Here is an 18810-nt window from a genome sequence, read left to right on the forward strand (position 1 = left end):
TAAATGTTCGGTGATGTAACTATTTACACTGTGTTTAAGAGAACATATATAAATAATTTATTTGCCTCGAATGAAGACACGACGCTGTCGGTAATGAAGAAAGTGACATAACAAATCAAAGGTGTCAAATTAGCTATGGTAAGAATTTGTTTTACATATAAAGGACGCGTAAATCATAAGATTAATTAATTACAGAAACTGCAAAACAATGTTATACAAAGCGAAAGTTGACAGACAAATAATATCCTTTACACAATACAAGGAAAGTAGTGAAGTAAATCAAAATGTAGTCTTAAAGTGCAGCGCTGTCGGCGCGTGGGCATTGCGGGGACGTCCCGCGGCGCACATCTGTTTGTCCAGCTTCATATAAATAATGCGGAAACTCCTCACGGCTCCCGGCTTTGATAAATCCCTCACCATACGCCTGTGTACATTGCTGACTTAAACGTATTGTAGATCCTTATGCAGCAGTTAATTTTACTGCGCCATATCTTGTGCAGTATGCGGTTGAGAAACTCTTGTAGTGTATGCTTGCAAGTCTAGCGAATAGATGATGTTTCCGTACAAATTTTGTCTACTCCAAATTTTATTTATATCATATGCTTACAATTAATTAAACCTAAGAAAATCGGCAAACAATATTCTGTTGAAAAAAAATTATGTCGTTTTACCCAAAGTAAAATATGAGGCCACCATCCACTAACTAGCCCTTTTAAAGATAACTTTAAATTTGTGAAGTTTTCGTTTGTTATGTTCGTAAACATTGCTAATTGATTGTACTAGATTTCATCAACCTGCCCTTTTATCTATGGTGGATCGCCACATCGGAATTCACTACCTGCTTACCCGTATCCCCTTTTACAAAATACATCCATCTTTCTTCGATCGTCATTGCTTCTTCCAGTTATTGTAATATTTTTATTAGGTTTAGCCGCCACGGTGAAGTTAAGAATCACGAGCGTAACATTGTAATATAATCTTATACTAGCTGTTCCCATGCGGCTTCATCCATTTGAATTAAAAAAACTTTACTGCATTGTTTACATTACATTCTCAATTGCAAATGTCTAAATTACCGTTACCATAAAAACCTTGCTTCCTTAATGTTGGCAGCTTGAAGTGTATGGTCCCTTTCCCACATGAATGTTTTTTACAATTTATTTATACCCCTGAATGTAATAGCATCCAAATATGTAGTCTAAAGTGTGTCGTAAGTATAGGACTTTTTATAGAATTTTTATCCATCCATCCATCTAAACTTGCGCATTTACAATATTATTATGATAAGAAGTAAGATTTATCCTTCTTAGCAAACATTTTCCAAATGAAATAAGCATCGTAACAGATTCACATTACAAATGCTGCCTAATAAATATTAATGAAGTTAATATGAAGATGATATCGTTAATATACGCAAATGAGTGCGTAGTTTCTCGAACGCAATTACAAAGCACATTGCAGATTAAGGAACACTAAGCGAATTAACATACAACGCGGATGACTCTGTCTGGAGATATGTATTTCTGTACCTATTTATGTTTCTATTGAAATAAACACGACTAATATTTGTTGAGAAAATAAGGAGTAAAAGGTTAGAGTGGTATGGGCATGTTATGAGAAGGGTTGAATCGCATGTAACAAGAAGGACGTTAGTTATGAATGTGGAGGGGTATATCGGTAGAGGTAGACCTAGAAAGAAATGAATGGATTGCGTGAAAGGTGACATGATCAAGAAGGGAGTGATTACTGAGATGACGGATGATAGAGCGCTTTGGAGGACGAAAACCCGGTGCGCCTACCCTACGGGAGTAGGATAAGGCAGGGGAGATGATGATTGAAATAAACACGACATTTGAACTGTATAATATTGTTGAGTTTAAATAATGTTAATCACAGCTTATTTAAGAGTGTAAAATAAACCAACTTATAGTATCATAGAGGGTTAGAGGGCGCGCACCTAAACTATCACACAACTGTTTAGTCGTGCTTTGATTCTCATGAGCTTGTAAGGGATGCGCACACTAGTCGGTTTTTAGTTGTGCAACTAAACAGTTGAATTTTCTGCGAAACAATCAACGATCCACAATCGCACAACAGTTGTACGATAGTTCAGTCAAAAGTGTGCGCCCGCACTCCTTGTCCCCGTTTGTCTACTTGTAAGCACAAGTATTTCGTTTCTACAATCAAGTGGTTTTAGTAAATCCTTCTGTTTAGTGGTAGACCGAAAGAAAATGTGTAATCCTAACTTGAATTTCGGAATGGATCTTTTTATTTTTAGGAAAATCATAATTTTGTAAAATTTAGAGTCTTTTTTGTCGAATTAAGGCTGGGAACACATAAATGCTATCAATCAATGATGTATTTCATTCATTTAAACGTGAGCATGCTACCATTTTGCAATCCAATTACCCACTTAGGGTAAAACGTTCATTATCTTATATTTACCTCACTTTATTATAAGACACAAGCGTTTAAACTTAAATGTCCTGAAATCATTTATTTTACAGAAACTTTTAGTTGCAAAGGTTCAATTGCCTTACGCCACCCAATTATAAGACCGGAGTCTCAATTATTGGTAATGAGGCCGTAAATCTCAAGCAAGGGTTCACATTTGTTGCTATTTTTGTAAATAATTTAAATGGAAACGCGCTCTTAGTGGAGAATTAAATCAAAATGTCTTTGCCGAATGATAGCTATATTTTTAAAGTTTCAATATTTTGTGCCGTTTATTTTAAAGTATCAGCTAACATATTTTAAAAACCTTAAGAGGTTTAACTGTAGTTAATTTAGTAAATATCTTAACTTTTTTTAAAGACTAGTTGTCGCCAGTGACAGCTCGTGCGGAATAAAAAATCTTAACAAGTAGCTCATATGTTGTTCCAGACTATTTTCTACATTTATGTCAAATTTTATCGAAATCCGTTCAACCGTTTAGACTAGCTGTTGCTCGTGACTCGTGAAGTGAATTTAAAAAAAAAACATAGTAGCTTGTATGTTTTTCCAGACTATGTTCTATGTCTGTGTCAAATTTCAGCGAGATCCTTTGATCCGTTCTGGCTACACGTAGTAACAAACATCCATCCAGTCATCCGTAGAATCGCTTGCGGCTTTGCTAAAAAACTAATATAGACAGTATTTAAAGGCTCAAAATTTTTTAATACTTTAAAAATAAAATGAAGATTGTGTTTTGTTTCATGTTGAATCAGTTTGTAACATGGATTTTATGAAAGAATGCTTACATAGATAATGGTTGTGATAGCTTGCGAGTGCAACCGCTGCCGTTGTTGGCTATCAGATGGCTCTGACCATATCGGATGCTACCACATCCACTGTTATGGTAAATGGATACACGATCAACAATGGAATTATAGCACCTATCGCTTTATCTTACCGATATAATATTTAGATCGCCGCGACTGTAATGTTCGGATGTTTTGCTTGTGTTTTCAGATACAACAGAAATTGTGGATTTTCGTTACTTTCAAGACTAAATAATTCTATGTTAGCTCTTTATTTTAGATAATTGGAACAAAAAAAAATTGACCAAATGTAAGAGGTACAAATACACAATAATTAATTAAAAAATAAATAACATTAATAAAAAAATTTAACAATAAAGCATTTTTTTTAAATAAAGTTTAGCATTAAAATATTTACATCCAAGATACAAACTTTAAGTCTAGAAATTACAATAAAAGAAAAGTCAATAAGTGTAAAAAAATATGTAGTTATTGTTTTTGATATTTATGCATGAATCGAGGCAGGCCACCCCGCTACCGGCCAGCGGCGATGTACTAACTTTATTGCTGCCTGCAATATGGATGCACTGCCGTACAACAAAAAGGTTTTTTATTAATAGAGAAATATATGTGCGTAGAGACTTGTAACCAAGCTAAAATTGCAAACCATGTCTGAATTTCTTTATGTCATACCACCTACAGACCCTTTACAAAGTAACACTCGATTATCGCTATCGCTGATCGGAAAGTCAAAAATGTATGGAAGTGACAATTTCATTCGATAAATCACCTGCATGTCACGAATTCATTGCGATACATTTTGTCGATTGTACTTCTACTAGCGATACCGCTAATCGAAACTCACTTTGTCTAAGGGGCCATCTATAATTTTTCTATCAAATTATCAAAAAATGTTCGTTAATAATTTACTGAATACATCACGTAAGTGTAAATTATATAATGGACATAAACTAAAAATCGGATAAACAAGAGAAAAATAACATTTTTTTAAGATAAAATATTCTGTTTTTCTTTAAGATAAACAGAAGATTTTACAATCGACTTCCGTCTTTGTCATCTGAGACTAAGAAGCTTTAAAATTCTATATTGGAATTTCGATCATCATCCCCTAGCGAACACAAATTAATAAAAATTTGACTATTTTGAAAATTTTTCTTACATGAATACAAAGGCATTGACATAAGTTTAAGTTAAATAAATCTCGACTCGAACGAAACACATTCATCAATTCACCAATAAACTAGTAAATATGTTCAGTAATCCGTGACAGTAACACTACGTTGGAGTGTACTGTCGAACCAAAAATAAATAGTGAAATACCACGACCTCATTATAGAAGAGTCCACGAGAATTGATGTTCATGGAAAGTATGCGTAGAGTTAGCGACAAACAATAGCACGAATTTTAACAGCGCAGCGCCATCTAGTATCAAATAGGGGAAACTAAAAAATTATTAACGTCTATCCTTATTGAATGCAAGGTGTCTTGGGGTGAATAAAATAAATATTTAAAGATTTTGAATAGACCGTACTTCAATCTTTGTTATCAAAAATGGGATGTACAGATAAATAAAACATTTTATTTTTGAACTTTTCATAATTAATTCGTTGTTCGAATTTTATTTATTCATTGTGTTCGGTGACGTTCTCACGATTGCTAATTTCCGCGTAAGGCGCTGCTATCGTTTGTGGCTAGCATCAGGAGTACTCGATCACGCGAGCTAGCGCAACTGATCCGTATAAACGCTTATCGAGTCTTCCGTCGCCTTGCCGTAATACTCAATGCTCCAAATTAAATTAGAAAGCCGGACGTGTATCGATTTTGTGCCTATACTGCGTAATTAATACGCGTAGGCTACTTGTCGGTGGTCCGTCATCTTTATTAAGTGGACAAGAACGTATAATTATACTGGAAGGGGTAGATTTGTTCTTCTCGTCAATTTCTTTTTTTTATATTATGCAACAAATCTAACATTCGGGTATAAAACATATATTGTTTTTGAATCTAATCATGCTAGTGTAGGATTTAAATCAACTGAAAGTTCACGAAATGACATTCTAGGATAGATTAAAATAATTAGGTAACAATAGTTTTGTACCATAACCAGCTCTAACACTCCGATCACTGTAACAATTCCATTAAATTTTAAACATTACCTACGAGTACATTAACTATCTAGAGTTGAGAAATGGGTATCGGAACACTTATCGCTCCCAGTTAATTTGAATATTGAATGAAGATAGCCCACACATTTCGTTGATAAATCTACGGGCAGATTCGCTTAGAGGTAATAAATTTCACAAGATTACCGAGTGCATGATTAATAAGCGTGTCCGGCACAAAAATGAAGAGGCCGATCGATCAATATTGTGGGTGTTTAATTTGTGCACATGGCCATTTATCTTTGACGTTGCTCGACGTACCTTATGTCCGAGGTAAGGTAATGGTTAACCTAATGAGAGGTTACAAATGGACATTTAGTTAGGCCTATTAAATGTTTCACTTAGAAATAATGTTGTATTCAAAGTTAACTTTAGCTTATTCTCAATTTGTTGAAACTCCGAACCTAACATTTAGATGTCTAATTACGCGTCAAGTACTAAAAAATATTTTGATTACAATAAGTCATTTTGTTAGGACTAGTTTGTTCATACTAATATTCTCGGATAAAATAAAAAATAATTAAAGTAGTTATTACAATTTAAAAAGAAAATTGAATACATGGTATTTATGGTACGTGTATAAAGGTAGGTATACCAAACCATCATAATATAAATGTTATAACAACATACAACGGTCAGATTTTACACCAAAGATAAGTTGATAAACAAGCAAAGCAACAGTTAAATTCAAGCAACAAACTGTAGCATTCAATTTAGCCAGGGCGTGTTTAATTGTTTATTACTGAGCTAACAATAAACTTACATTTGACATTAGACTCGCCTTAGCCCTCGCAAACGCGACATAGACACGAACTTCGTGTCCGACAACTGGCGACGATTCGAATTACCGAATTCCGTTCCAATACACACAGTCTTAAATTAGAAGTAACATTTAACAATAATGTATCATGAACTAACTGAACAGTAGGGAAAATTACACCAGAAAATAATTTATAATAGTCAAGGATACCTGAGTGTACATCTAGTTAAGAAATCTCCACTAAGGGTCTGCAACGTTGTAAGAAATAAATGAACTCATTTGTATAGCGGTGACTTAAAACTCAAAGCTCAGTGTGTACTTTTTTTTTTTACTTTTCTCATTTATGCGCTGGTGGAAAAAATAAATAAGAATATTTCGTCCAACGCCTCTGACCGACAGGACGTTTAAAATAACTTATCTTAATGCAAGGCGAAAGGTCCCAGATAACTTGACCCCAATCCTTACTACTTTATCTTACTGTTAATTACCAGAAAAATCTGCAATTTTTTTAGTGACTAAAATATGATGTGTGAATTGCTCTGATTACATAAACTTTTTATTCATACATAATCACATTTTTTTAATAAATATGGAAATGATGATTCTAGTAAATACTGGCTGAATGGCATACGTAACGTTAGCCTTTAAAAAAAAACTGAAACAAAACATTTTGGTTTTAGAACATCGTGCGAATTCCAAATTCGAAATTGAATTTATCAGTAGTACTCACGCAGGGATCGGGCACGCGCGGGCGGTGCGCGAGTGCGCGAGTGCGCGTGCGTCGGGCCGCTCTAATTTCGCAACCAGTGTAGACATCGCAGCACTGGTTGTATATCACGCGGCGGATATTTAGTGACCGGCCGCCGCCCGCCGCCGCCACCGCCCCGTCGGTGACAGCCTTATCTGTTATCAATATATGGATAGATACCTTATTGGATTCTTGCTCGTATCTATAGTCCGGTCTCGACCTTGGTTACCTTTTGTTCAATTCTTACTATATAGGTTTTTGACATATTTTATGATTTTAAATTCAGAACTTTAATACCAGATCTCTAACCGTTATTAGTTTTGTTGAGTGTAAAATGATACATTGCTAATAGATATTAATGCCTTTGACAACTTCCTACAAACCCAATTAGGAACACAATTGTTAAACATGGTATATGTACGGAAGCTTTGAAGATATGCATTTGTTCATATAATAAAGAAGGTTTTCCGCATCTAGCCACAGAATGAACTGAGTATTACAATAATGCGTGCGAACTTATCCGGAATGCGAAGCATCCTAAACTATAAATAGTCAATATTTCATTCTATAATATTAACAGAGTAACATATTACTTAGAATGTATGAAATCTAATAATTATTTTAAAGGAATAATTAAACATTTTATAATGTTTGTTATAAAATTTTTAAGGAAGAGCTCCTTGTACCGCTTGACAATGTAATCAATAATCATGTACAGTAGAGGTGATAGAAATACTAAATCTGTGTTTTCACTTTTTTTTATCAGTTAAGATAACAACTGAGACAAAGCCGAATAAAACTGGAGGAAGAGACAAATAAACAAAAGTCTGTTTAATATTCTATTTAGTTTCGTAAATTGTTTTAACTTGGGCTATAAGTACGGCACTATTACGTTAGTGAAAGGGAGGGTAGCCATCTATTCTACTGGACGAACTACTACACCTACACCTTTTATCAGTGCGAGTGTGCGGTGCTCTGGGTGCATAATAGTGCATATTGCGACTGCGACGAGGGTTAGTGCCCTGGGCGTGCCCAAGGCAACGGCAGGACTATAGCGGTACGTTACACTGCATCACGTCCATTCCCGGCCCATGTTCCGACCGTGTAAGTTTTCCGTACTTATAGAGCTAACGCGGAAGCTATACTTGAAGAATTAATTTCACATTTTGTTGCTGTTGTGTTGTTGAGATTAATTCTTTACGATCTTCAAATAACTTCCAGATAGTTTGCAATAAATTACCAATATAAAAATGTAATAAACACGCTTTTTGTTGAATCTTGAATAGTTTATATGCTACCTGTATGCGTTGCGTTACATGTATAATTTGTTGTTCTGTACATTTATTGTCTATTTTATTAATATCACTCGTAATTAATCGCATCGATGTAATCGCTCAGGACATAGTAATGTGGCATAAGATCTAGAAATATATATACATATGGTATCTTAAAATATAACGCTTTTAGGAGCAATGCCGAAAAATATAACAATGTTAATAATTTTAGTTGATGATCACGAACAATGTAAACATGAAGATCAATTATCGATGAATAAATAAAGATTCAACATTTAGTAATGAATGTCGAAACGTCGAACAATTATCACTTCAACGTCGCAGCACGAAGCGTAAATCCAGTCCAACCCTGAACCAAGGTTGTCCCTAATTATACCTTTCGAATGAGACGTCATTTCCTTGCGCTTACGAAATATTAAACGTAAAAAGAGACTTTTTCGTGTTTCGAAGGTGTGAATTTAAATAATTGCAATAATCTGTTTGATGGACAGTCATGCGAACTTAATGAACGGGCGGACTGCTTGAAGATGACTCGGACGAGCTCCGTTTAACTGAAGGTTGCTGCCCTTGTAATGTGTCATATGAGACACTTTAAATTTAAAAGCTGAAGAGTTTTTAAACACGATGGAAAAACAAATTAAACTCACATTTATTTGTCAAACTGTGTATACATTTTCTGTCTTAATTAAAAAATTAGGGCAGTTAGTTTTTAAGTACAGATTTAGTCTAATCTTTAACGAATCAAATAAGTCTTCTACTATTATAAAGGTTTGCGCCAACTGATCCGTATAAATGGATAGGTGCTTAAAAGTTGTTTACTTCGTTCCGGCTTTAAATCGCCTGTTGATATTGATAGTTTTTTAGTTAGTTTAGTAGATTCAGTGGTAAAATGGGGAAAATGGAAGGTACAAAATATCACGTAGCCTGTCTGTTTGTACCGGTCGTTTTAGTGTTTGTGATGATTTATTTCAAACTTTCTAGAATTTGCTAATCAGAATATCCTCAAAATTGTTAAAAAAAAAGGCTTCCATGTAGTAGATATATTTATTATAGCATAATAATTCTTGGATATTTCTCTTCCAAAATATGGGTGGTCTCTGCGGTTATGCCAATTGTTGACCGAATGAAATCCAAAATCATACCGGTGTTCAAAATGTACGTGACCCATCGTACAATAATGTTCGCTTGATTAAGCAATCCGAGAATATTTTTGTAATAATAAAATTACGATAACGGTAATATTAATTATGAAACGGTAAAACTTTAAAACCATGTAATTTCGGCTATAAAACCTAAAAACTGCTTTATTTTTTTATGCATTTTATTGGGGTCATGAAAGCTTTCATTGCTTAATTTTGAGAAAAAAAATAGTCAATGTAATAAATTTATTATTTTATTGATATTTGTTATTGCCATATAAAAGTAAAAGTTTGCAATCAATCATAAACGATCGATTCTCAGGTTGTATTGAACCAGTAAAATGGTTTTGAAATTTGAAGAAAAAAATCTGTATAGATCAACAAGGATATCTGACTCGGTAGGCATATTCAAACTCATTTATGACAGTTTACATGAGAGATGCTCGTTGTAATGTATCTGTTCATTTCCAATGCCTAAGTTTTATGTGTTCTGACAGCCCTAACAGCGATAGCAGCGCCTCTGTAACCTGACTTGAAAATTGTCGCAATATTCATGACAAAAGCTGACAAGTTTTTAATAGTACATTAATTTTGCTACACAGTACACCTAACGTTGTACTATTTAATGTACGATTGACATGATCGATGTAGATATGTAGATGAATAGTAGGCTTTATGCCTATGCTAATAATTTTATTGATTTATAGTCCACGCCACAATATACACGGTGATCCGTTTTACAGCAAGGGACATCAGTCATTCGCTACGGTAAAGTACAGATACGTCCTAACTTGTCCACACACAACTGCCGTTGCCCGGATTTCGAATGATGAATGCGTAAAACATATCCACTTGATAACTCATTTTCTCGATACGGTTTCCATTAACGTATAGTGTACAGGTGGAAAAACTTTTCCGACCCGGTGGGCATAAAGGACACTAAATAAACAGCTCACTAGCGCCGCTCCTGTCGATATCCAATGAAAGATGCTTTTGGTATTGTAGCTGACTTTTCATAATAATGTATATGTGTAATTTTCTATAACAGTAACAAACAGTAACAGTATTGCGACTGTAACGTCTCTCCCGGGCCAGAGAAATTTGTCAGACTATACGTTCAAATTACGCGCGTTTAAGTTCACCTTCACAATAATGTATAATAATTACTAGACTTATGCGTACAGTCATCAGCCATCATTATTTTATGTCTCGTGGCAAGGCAAAAACTATCAATAAAAATAAATCATTTGAATAACTATAAACACATAGTACAATGCGCCAACATTACATCTCCTAATGATTTCGCTAACGAATCATTGAAAGTGGTCGTATCGCGTGCGCGGTCCAACGGTGTGCGGTGCGCGGTCAGATCGTGCGCGTGCGCCTGTGTGCGTGCTATGCAGCCGTAATAATATGAAAGTGTTGTCCGGACCCCGCCCTAGCCTCGGGTCGTGCTCGCTGTTCCATTTACATCTGCTCCGATACTTTATTAAGCCTTCTGTAGAGGACTACAGCGGTCCAAGTAAGCGGACGCCGTGCTTTGACAAATTTACGGACCGCTGGCGGAATATTTGAACAGAGTTATTGCCGGCGATGCATTTAAATTTAAACAATCATTGTTGAATGGAAATAAGTTATTGTTCATATGCCGTATTTCAAATATTAATTTGTTATGAATTTAAATAAAAATAAAGGGACTTTTCTAAGTAAAATCTAGCATAATCAAACAACATTTTTACAGAAGTTTTCAACAACCAAAATAACGTAGTGTTTTTTGTCAAGTCTTATTTTTAAAGCATGTTTTTTTTAATGTTTTAAAACATGATAAAATATAAATAAGTTTTAGGCTATTCTGAAGAAAATAGCGCATTTGCTAGAATACGTTTTAAGACAATAAATGTTTGGATTGAATTTACGATCTCATGTTTTATCGAGTTTGCCCTATACCATTAGACTGGCGCCACTGGGTTATTTAATGAATTAAAAACTCCTTAATGTTAAGTTAAGTTAATATTTACATTGTAATGAGGCAGTGGCTGTCTATCCAAGCACATATTTACCGACACATAGATGTTATATCAGAAAAACTGTTATTCACATTGTGAGCAAGAAATCATAATTTCTATGATAGAAAATCATCGTTTTTAAAGCTTTTGTAACAAAAATTATATTTCTTGTTTGTAACCTCAAAATATTTGACAAAAAATATCAGTATGACCGCAATTCTAGCATTGAATTATTATACGCAATAGATTCGATTCAGTTATTCTGCGCAGGATCACGTTGTGCTTACACAACTTTACCAAGGAAATAGAGCACATAGATGCGGTAAGCAATTTCATGCCGTATCATTCGTCTTACAAAAAATACGCTGAAACATAATTATTGTTATGTCACATAATAGTTGAACAGGTGAATTGTAATGCTCGCGGTTAACAAAATTTTCATAATTTTGAAACTATTTTAGTAAATTATATTTAGGCAATAAAGAATAAATACTTTGTTGTAAAATTTTGTAAAACAGTAAAGCATTTTCAACTTTTCATTTGACATACTTTATTCGTATTTAAGAATAATGTTGGATATAAACGCATTACTAATATAATTAATTTATATTTAGGTTGTCTTTGTAGCCGTTGACAATTAGTTAATAGTAAACACTTTTTGTGGTATAACATTGTCACTTCTAGGCAAATATAGCAGCAGGACAATTAGGTGTAGCTCAGCGCCACAGAGTACACAATTTATTGATAATATTGTTGCCAAAGACACATTAGGGTCCGATAACTAATGCGCCGTTGACATTTATAGCTGTAACAATGGATCATCGCCCACTAATACACTTTTTAAAAAGCTACCGGCATACACTAGGCTTCAGAACCGACCTTCAACGATGATGGACATTTTAACGCAGTATTACTTTATCTGTGCACTTATCTATGAAAATATAAGTGCTTGTCGCTTCTAGGCCGAGCCATACCGTTAAAGAGCTACTTATTCGTTGTGTTTAAAAAAAGATTATGATTTTAAATTATAGAAGGTCTGAATATATTTAAGTCTGTGTGGTACTTTTTTTTGTTTATTTCTTTCTATAATCAAATTACAAGAACGACAAAGGTCCACGCGAAAGTTACAAAATACTATAGAGGTATCGATTGAATCGTTTGTTCCGGCGCTCGATGTTCATTCAGCGAGACAATCGATTACGACTCGATCCATTATGAAATATCAATAGCCTCGGAATCCGATGTTTCCAAAAGAGATGTCACAAATTCGAAGACAAAAGCCGCGATCAGTTTCGTAAGCGTTGCAATTACTTTAGTTGTAGTCTTGTAACCTTGAAGGTATACAATCGTTATCTGAATGGTTAACAATATTTTTAAATTGATTGTTTCGAACTGTATTTATAAAGTAGCTTGCGATGTTGCGTCAGGAATGTCTTACGCACGCGCTGCGTACACGATTTAGTAAGGCGTTACCTTTGTTGATTATTGTATGAATAACCGTTTTTGTTAGTGGATTTCATAAGTTTTCATAAAGATCTGATTGTTTGAGAATGTACTTAGTTAATAAGGAGAGGAGCCGAATATTTTTGAGCGTGATTTGATATGAAATAAGAGGTACATAATCATTAATTACATTTTATAGTATCGTATTTCATTGGTAATGTCTCTCACACCTATTTTATCTTAATTGTCGGACTGTCCTAATTTAATTAATAAGTTAATATGCATTTGCTTTCTTGATGATTTTTTTTATCTTGCACGGTTGTAAGCAACATGTCTTTTAGACATAATCACGGTACATTTGTTCACCTTGGACTCTCGTGAATTATGATATCGGCTGCAGTTCAGTCGAATGGGGTCGACAAGTCCTCCAGTATTATTAAACTGATTTTATCTTCATAGCTTAGCAGCGTTATAATGTTGATAATAATATTTTAGCACACTTTGAAACGCGTTGATATCCTTTGAAGTATACTCAGGCTGTCGACAGATTAAGTATATCTATTATTTTGATGGAATTATTAAAAAAAAATATGAATTATTTCTAAGCTTTTGTCTATAGTTTATGATGAGACAGTATATACCGTTGGGTTATTTCAGTTTTAAAATATGGATTAAACAATGAAAGAAGTATAGTCCAATAGAAAACCTCCTCTTATATCCTCTTATTACCCTTTTCGTTTATTGACCTTAAGCAATTAAATAAATCTAAATGCATTAACGTATTAAAGTCTATTCATATGAAAATTATCTTGGGTTTCTGAAGTCTCCGTTTATTTCGTCATTACCTATTGATTCAATAAGTAGTACTAGGTTATCATAAGTTTCAACTGAGCAAAATTCAAGTTAGTTCAGAAACGCATTTCATGAAGTTATCCAACTAAACACACGTTAAATTTAGCTGGGAAACCGGCCTTTAGTAAATTTAATATAATCTTAATGTTATTTACTAACCTACTAACGTCACAAATTGAAAACTCATGCGGCACTTAACAAGATGTCTTAATAAAAGACGTCACAGTATTGCATGAGCACTGATCAAATAAATACAATTCACTTCTATTAGCCACAAATAGCTAAATGTGGGCACAATCAGCGCAATTGCGATCTCAAAGCAAATGACTCTGCAAAACTGGGCACTGCAATTCTGACACATCTTGATATGCTCAACCCTAAAATTTATTTCCACTAAGAAACTGAATGCGTTTTCCCACCTTCTTTTTTGTGTCAGAGGTAAATCTTTCAAAGATGTCCTGCCTTTCGGGAAGGCTCGGTTACGTGGGATTTGAACCACTAAAACCCTCGTTGACATCCTTAAGTGACACAGACTATGATTCCTGGATCTCTAAAGAACACACCCGAACTCTCGGCACTTAAACATTTCAGGTGACTGCGATTCTACCCTAGAGCTCCGTTTTGACACCAATTTCATAGTCTTGGACTAAACAGTAATTACAATAATTTATTATTGTGTGCCAACGCCATTTCACTGGTGCGAACGCGACTGCTGTACAGATACTGTCTGTTGTCGCGCGACTCGCCGCTAAGTGGAACTAGGCCCTTATTAGAAAGATTATTGCATCAGCTGTTTAAATATGTTTAGTTCAGTGGATCTTGTGTTCCTGTGTTTGGATTACTAACATGTTTAATTCTATTTAACTTTATTGAAAAGTTTCTGAGTCCTTGATGTGTTTTCATTATGAATGGACGCACGGAGAGGATAGAAGGTGACGTAACATTTATTCATATTCTATTTTGAACTAAAGAATTAATTTAAGTTTAAAGTGTCTTTTAACTTGTCTCTCTTTTTTTTAAATAATGAGTAGGATGATCATATCTTTTGTAAAGGTTTTCGTAAATGATGGAGTGCGTGAAAGGTGATAAGACCAAGAAGGGAGTGATGACTGAGATGACTGATGATAGAGTTATTTGGATGACGAAAACTCCGTGCGCCGACCCTACGGAAGAAGGATAAGGTAGGGGAGATGATGATGATGACCAAACTGTAAAATCGTATCATTAGTTTACGTATACCAACCTGCAATCTGTTCAGAAATTAAATGATAATTTTGTTTACACAACTTATCAAAATATCTTGAAGCCAATTAAGACATTTCACAGAAAATTGAAGCGTTTTAAAAATTTACATAAAACCGAATTAAACAGCACTGTGAATACCTCAGAACCATATTCGTTGATCGAATGATCATTTCTTCATTATCCCATATGTGGTAGGGAATATTATCCTTTGTACACTATTTTTAACTTACTGTTATATCACACTTGTTCTTTTGCCTCTTGGCGTGTTTTCGGAATTCGAATTCATAAAATTCGTATGGAAAAATAATGAGGTTTTGATCGTTATCTGTTCAGTATTTTTGTGTCTGTAATTTTAAACAAGAAAAAAAAACAATTAAATAAAAAATAAATACATTAATTATTAGATTAATAATTTTAAAATATTTAATTCCTCAAAGTTGATTTACGAAAATTTTAACACTTTCATAATTATCAATTTAAACAACAAATGAAAATTGAAATAATGAGTAAGCAAATATAAGCTATAATAACCAATGTTTAAAGTTTAATTTGATTATTTTCTTAATTTACTAACTAGATACCAGGTAGATTAGGTCGGTACTATTGACTATGACGTACTTCATTTATCCAAAAGCCCTTGAATACAGGTAACTCTGTTTCTATAAGATAATGAAAATTATTATCCATTATAGCTACTTCCCAGTGGCTTGTAATAAAGTTACAATGGAATGGCCGGCGGCTACGGGGCGGGCATCGCCGGGTGCTGCAATTAGTGTTAACAATGCTGGCTTAAAAGCTATTTTATGTATAATCTGTGATTCTGATACCATCTGCTGAATTACTGAAGGTTTATTACTGTACCAATTGTGTGATTACAATTATAAGCTGAGACTTATCATCAAATAAATATCTATACAAATATTATAAAGAGGAAAGATTTGTATTTTTGGATTTTTGTATGAAGGAACTTAAAAACTACTGGATTACTTCAAAAATCATCAAATAGATAGATATTGAAAAGATACGCTATCTGTGAGTAACATGGGCAATGTTTTTTTTTTTTCAAATTCGCACAGGCGAAGTCGGGAGCAACAGCTAGTTAATTAATAACATCCTTTCCTTTAGAACACAAATAAGTAATTTGAAAACAATCGACAAGCGCGATCAAAAAATGTCTTTACTGATATATTTTAAATCAAAGAATAAGACCATCATAATTTCAGCGAATGTAATACCTCGGACACAACTATAAATAATTTCTGATTTCCGGCGTACTTTTGAAATCAAATTAATAAGTAATAGAAAAAAAAAATAAACATCTCTCTTAAGTTCAATTTGTGTAGATAAGATCGGTATCCGAAGGTTTTAACGTATTACCATTAACATACATGCGTTTGCAATTTATTTAACAATCTGACATTCTTATAGATGTTATAATAAATATTGAACCGGATTTCCAATACATATACACGATTAGATATAATTCTTTATTCGAATGCACAAAGTGGGTAGTTTCATTAAATAAATCAAGGCGATAAATCTTTATATTAATTATAATTGGTTAAATCCGTTGAAATAAGTATAACGCTCTTATAAGATTCATTTATGTACAGACGTACTATTACAAAAGGTAAGTTGAAATTAATTATAAGTTAAAATTATTGCGACTTGAACGATAGTTTGAAATTTGACTTTACTATCGCAAAACTCTTGTACGGTTGTCGAATGTATCGCAGCAAATTTAACTGTTTAGATGCACAAGTAAAAATCGAGTTGTGTTTGCACACCCATGTAAGCTCATCTATAGTAATATAATAAAGCGTAAACCCACACTTCTTTGTTGCCTAAGATGTCAGCAATCACAGCATATTTCCGAATAACTCTTTTTTTAAAAAAAGGCCTACACTTACGTCACGCTTTAGGCTATATATTTTCACGCGGTTAAACTTAGGGGAAAATATTTTGGATAAAAACCCTAATGTGAGAAAGAAACCATAAGTTGTTGCCAACATCAATGAAGCAAGGTTGCCATGGTTTGACATCATGTCATGTCATGTTGACATTTGCAATTGATTTTTTTTATAATTTTATGCGCATGAAGTCGCTTGGGAACAGCTAGTAGCTCATAAAATCAAAGCGTGATTACAATTGGGCGATAGCTAATTCAAAGCTGTGCTCTAAGAAAAGAATGTTCATGTAAAATGAGAACGAGAAGGGTATATTTTCGACTAGTATTTATTAATATTAATTCTTCTATTCTAATAGACTAATATTTATATGAAGTAAGGTCAGGTGTCAGCGGTAGCGGGCCGCGGCAGTCGCCTGTTAACTTGAGATGTATCGGAATCAATCATTCAATATCAGATCGTTATAGTTAGCTATTGATTCGTGTAATATAGATAACACGGCTTCGTGATACTTTCAAACTTCTTTTATTCTTATGAAAGGTAATTGCGAGACAGAGATAGTAATCTTGATATTTCAATTGAGCTTCTATATCGAATAAAACTTTTTTATTCCACAGATTATTAATAACGTGCAAAATTAATTTAGAATACACAGAAAATGGAATGAATTACGCTCGTTTAAAATAATACACCAGTGTTTGAGAGGATAATCTGAAGGCTGATGCCAAGTCCGAAGAACGCTAGATGGCGTTGCTAACTAAGCATAATTTTTTGGATTTCTCTTTTGTCTAAATTGTCAGGCTCTTGCGTGCTTTTTACAAATAATTGCCCAAAGTATCCATTGCACGTAGGTGCTCTGCTCTGTGGTCATTGTAAGATGTTATTCGCCACATTGCTAACACGTTAAGATAATAGAAAGCTCGGACCGTTAGTGGAACCTGTTCAGCCCTGTAGGTTTCACCTCCTCTTGCATCCAGATAGTTGAATTGTCAGAGCGTACGCCCACGGCGCACTCGAGAGATGTCGCTTTGACATTATCCTCCTCATAAATCTGTCTTGCACCACATCGTGTACGTTCCATCGATAAGATTAACGCCATCTTCTAACATGAACTTACATAACCTTATTCGAAGCGGGGTTGCATTGTTGCGTACAAGAGTTATCGTTTTATATAAAGAAGTATGAGTTTTTATTGCTGAATATTAAAAAGGCAAAGACTTTGTAGGTTTAAAAAATATATCAACTGTATATGTTGTATTAGGGATGTGCTAAATGCTAAATAATCCAATCCTAAGTTCAAGAGGAAGTACCTCTTGGATTTTCAATAGACGCTATTTGTTACTCTTAAGATCGTTTTTTCTATTTAATGTAACTTCTGTTACATAATTCTTAGGGTTTATTTTTATCTAGATTAAGACACACAATTGCTAAATACAAGGACATACCCATATTTGTTGTTCTTTGTAAATGACATGGAAAGTGAAACATAACGCACGGACGTGACAAACTGAGGGAATATCTTCCCTGTCATCTAAGCAACTTACGTGCCACAGATAATATTAGTGAAAATGTTTAGACATTGTGAGGAATGTAGGCGGTGTCTTTGATATAGTTTATTATGCGATCTACAAAAACAAATAATATATTCAAATTATTAGTGAGGCAGTTAAGCTCTGAGGGCGAAATTTTGGATAGTTTATTTTACGCAATTAATATAATTGTAACTATCCTAATAAATTAAACACTCAGAATGGCGCGCTATTCCATTTGGTCTAAATGACATTGACAGCTGTCAGATAGGAATGGGACGTCTATGTCCATGTTCTAGTACTGCCCGATTTTCTTCCTAACATTACTGAGGCACGCAGGAGTCCTCATATATGAATACAATACAAACGAAAATGGTTCGTCGAAGTAAAGTTATGAAGCTTCTTGCGGGGACTGTTGATAGATATAAGCGCGGTAAAAAAAAAGAAACCGGCACTATCAACTA

At 34.1% G+C, this 18810-nt stretch overlaps 1 long non-coding RNA gene across 2 annotated transcripts in view; it reads left to right on the plus strand.

Moving 5' to 3' along the window:
• The first annotated feature begins 7753 nt into the window (after positions 1–7753).
• Positions 7754–18810, plus strand: part of LOC106110777 — a 51348-nt gene continuing 40291 nt past the window's right edge. The window contains exon 1 of one of the 2 annotated variants that reach the window (XR_001226120.1): positions 7754–8034. This is a non-coding gene — a long non-coding RNA (uncharacterized LOC106110777). The remainder of the gene's footprint in view (positions 8035–18810) is intronic. The other variant, XR_001226121.1, reaches the window with a different exon arrangement.

The sequence above is a fragment of the Papilio polytes genome, unplaced genomic scaffold, assembly GCF_000836215.1.
Source record: "Papilio polytes unplaced genomic scaffold, Ppol_1.0 DF824191.1, whole genome shotgun sequence".
NCBI classification, from domain to species: domain Eukaryota; kingdom Metazoa; phylum Arthropoda; class Insecta; order Lepidoptera; family Papilionidae; genus Papilio; species Papilio polytes.